We start from the raw sequence: 4,126 nt of genomic DNA, 5'->3' as shown, positions 1-4,126 counted from the left end.
AAGGGGAAGAGCTGGAGTTGGGGGTGATGGTGTAGTCGGTACAGGCGATTGGAGCTTAAATAGTTTGTCTTGATAATTTTCACAGGCCTCCAATTCCTCCATCAGTTCACTTTCGTTTTCTTCAGAACTCCATTTTATACCCTGTATTTGAAGATCCAATTCCTTCAAACGTGCCATGTTGTCAGTCAACTTAGACTCCAGTACTAGCTTATCTGAGCTACAAGTAAGATGAACTGATCACGTCGATCAAACGACTCCGTAACAGATTCTTACAAACTTCCGAGAAGTTATTAATCTCTTCAGTTCAGTCATCTTGACTAATATATAAGTAACAATAGACCACAGTAAAACAATAAAAATGCAATACTAATATAAGCAGAAGTGTATAAACAGTAATCACAAAAGTAGCTTACAGTAAATTTTATGCAAATTATCACCATGGACCCGAAACCTACCTCCGGGAGACACAGCCACCCACTCAACTTCCAGATCCTGTCACGGTCGCCATGTATAAAAATGAGGTTTATACAGATTTTAATGATAAGGTAACTTATAATTTAATATAGGATATATTCAATAATAAAGTATAAGTTACAATGAATTTAATTGTAATGTATATAATCAAACCACAAAAATAAACTTCTGAATGAAAAACAAACACTTGACGTGAACCATAAGGATAGAAAGTGAGTACTTGGGCTGCATCATCCGGAGGCCAATGAAATGAATCCGAAAGTATACAAACACATCTGAAATAGTGGACAAGAGGAAATCTTAAGATTTCATGTATGAACAGAATCGGACGCAACTACCCCAATGAAATAACAGCCCAAAAGTAAACAAGTAAAATGTAAAGCATATTTCTATCCCAGTAAACAAAACATCAAAATGAGTGTAAAAACAAACAGAATTCAATACAATTAAATAGTAAATTGACTTATGAAATATAATCAAACAAAGTAACTAGAAGTATGAATAAGTATGTAATTCACGTATATTTAAGGTAAGTATAGGTAAGGTACGTATAAATTGGGTAAGTATAGGTAATAACACACTTATCACATAAGCATCGATTAAAGCTGCAGGAATAAAAGTCAAGATCTGGACAGTTTAAAAAACAAAGAAAAAATAGCTTTTCTCTCACCTTGTTTTAGTGTGATTTAGGAGATAGGTAAGCGGGTTCCCCTTTGGCAGGTCCGGGGTCAATGGTAACTTGATAGAATTATTCCATATTTGCGTAACACATGACCGTGATGTAAATGATAAGATCCATAGGTCACTAAATCACTTCAAAGTTTAATCCACGGTAAGTATGACTGGAACTTCTACTGAAGGTTCTCCGTCACTCAGTAAACCAAGAAAACATTTTCCGCATTAAAATTGGTGGTTTGTTTACGGCAATAACCATTTAAAAGGATTAGACGAGAAAAGCTATTTATAAAAATTACGTTAATTTTAAAATTGACTAATTAAGTAATTACATAGGTAAAGTACTTTAATACTGATGCCGTAGTGATAATGCATATTTTTTTTATAACTAAAATTAAAGGAATTAAATACATATTTTTCTACAGGAATACCCGCGAACTGAACTCGCGGCCACCGAGGTAGCAGGCCAAGACCAAACCGACCACGCCACTGAGGCTCTATTTGCTGTGGTTGATCTGTCAGGGATGGATGTTCGAGGTATCTAAAAGATCTGGATCCAAATGGTTTCAGTTTATCTTGTGTCCTAGCCTTCAAATCTGCAACTGCAGACTTTGCCTCTAAGGATATGAAGCTTCAAACTAAGCGTATTGCACAGTTTTAATTTTTCTGTAAAAAGGAAACTATTGCGATGGCTATTTGACTGTCCATCCGCCTTCAGGTCTTAAAAACTCCTGAGGCTAGAGAGCTGCAAATTGGTATGTTGATCATCCACCCTCCAAGCATCAAACATACCAAGCTACAGCCCTCTGACCTCACTCGTTTTGTTTTCATTTACGGTTAAAGTTAACCATCATTGCGCATCTGGAACCCGTATAGGTACCAACAACACAGGCCACCACCACCACCGGGCCGTGGAATATAGTTTCATGGGGCGTGGGCTGAGAGGAGCATACAGCATTATACGCTGCGCAGAAAACTTGATTGTGCCCAAGAAACTTCAGCATATTTTTTGTGTGTTTGTTTATACTCTGTGTGTATACTCTGTGTTGGGTTTTCCACTCTGTAGGAAGTTGGTAAAGAAAACGTTTACCCACAGTTCATCGAAAAAAAAAAAAAACACCGTAGGCCTAACTTTGTGGTCAAGTTTAATGGTAGCATGACTCTCCAATATTTTCCCTTTAGACTCATCACGAAATTTGACGTTTTCAGCCATATTTTATTTATTACATATCTACCATAGAAGTTTCCTCGTTTTTCTTAGTTTCTTATCCTGTTCTGACATAATTTCGACAATCAAAACAACTTAGAAGTTATCTTAAAATCTGCGAAAAAAAGTTTCATATTAAAAAAAAAAAGACAAGCTGGTAACTAACGATGACGTCACTGTGACATCACTGTTGCGTGGATTATGATAAATGAAATTATTTGAATAATTTTTTTTTTTCAATTTATGATACTATTGACATTATCATGATCAAATAGCACAAATTCGTCATGATGAAATTAGTGTGATAAATATCTCTCTCTCTCTCTCTCTCTCTCCCTACGGTCACTTAACCGCGAACGAGCCATATGGAGATTGGAGAGGAAGAGAGAGAGAGAGAGAGGCAGGCAAAGCCGCAAAAGATGTAGGACACTTTCGGTAAAATTGAAGCTCTCTTTAAAAGTGCCATGCACTTGCGCTTGGCATGCGATGCTCATCTGTTTATTTTTTCTTCTACTTCTTGTTGAGGGGGTGGGGGAGGGGGGAAGGGTGTATGGGTGGACCAAGACGCACCTGAGACGATTTTAACCGAAAATGACGGAGATATCGAAGCGGAAATGTTTTTTATACTAAGTGAATGGATGAGTGATATAGGCCTAGGCTTACACCCAATGGTGTGACGTAGGCCTTTACATCGATGGTTTCCTAATTATCAGAGACAAAATGAGAAAATGAGGTAACATTAATACGAACAAAATTGTTTTTTCTTATCTAATTCTTCTAAATAAATGTATGAAATATCACCAGCAATGGATAAACGAAGTGATTGGATAATTGCTACTCTAGGCCTAGGCTTCCATTGGCTATCCAAGCCCTGGTTGGAAGATATCTTTATTCATTTGATTCAATTCTTCAACTATAACGTATATAACTATCATCAATAATTCTTATAATTCTTATAATCGAATAATTAGCCATCACTGATGAATTATTCGACTCAATTCTTCAAATATAACGTAGAACTGTTATCAATAATTCTTGTAATCAAATAATTAAATACTTAGCCATCACTGATGACAATTCTTACGATCAAGTGAACGGATAAGTGACATATAGGCCTATGGTCGAAGGCTCTATTAATTATACTTACAAAATTCTCATAATTCAATGAAATAAACAATTCACCGACTGAAAAGTCCACAGACACCGGATGTAAGTCCCGAAGAAGTCCTCAGGACTAACGGACTTTCTCTCTTTCAGAGAGAGAGAGAGAGAGAGAGAGAGAGAGAGGCATCCCACAGGCCACTTTGCTGGGACCCACAAATTAGGCTGAAATCAGCTGCTTAATCCTCGCGGGAGAGAAAGAGAGAGAGAGAGAGGAAAAATGAGAGACAGGGCTAGGAGAGAAAGAGAGAGAGCGCGCTACGAAACAGAGAGAGAGAGGTAGGGCCAGGAGAGAAAGAGAGAGAGCTACGAAACAGATAGGAAAAATGAGAAAAATAAGCCTGCGAAACAGAGAGAGAGAGAGAGAGAGAAATAGGACTAGGAAGCAGGAAGAGAGAGAGAGAGAGAATAAAAAAAAAAAATTCAGCATCATAACACTTTTAATCTTGACCACAGTTGCCAGATACCACCCGGACAAATCCCAAGACTTCACATATTAACAAAAAAAATTGTTAAAAAGTCCATAACAAATCCTCCAAATGAATGACGTCATTTAAATCCCCCCCAAAAGGAAGAGGATTCATCTGGACGACCCCCGGGGTCATATTG

Source organism: Macrobrachium nipponense, chromosome 36 (assembly GCF_015104395.2).
Source record: "Macrobrachium nipponense isolate FS-2020 chromosome 36, ASM1510439v2, whole genome shotgun sequence".
NCBI classification, from domain to species: Eukaryota; Metazoa; Arthropoda; class Malacostraca; order Decapoda; family Palaemonidae; genus Macrobrachium; species Macrobrachium nipponense.
The sequence above is the reverse complement of the archived record's forward strand: the minus strand, read 5'-3'. Positions refer to the sequence as shown.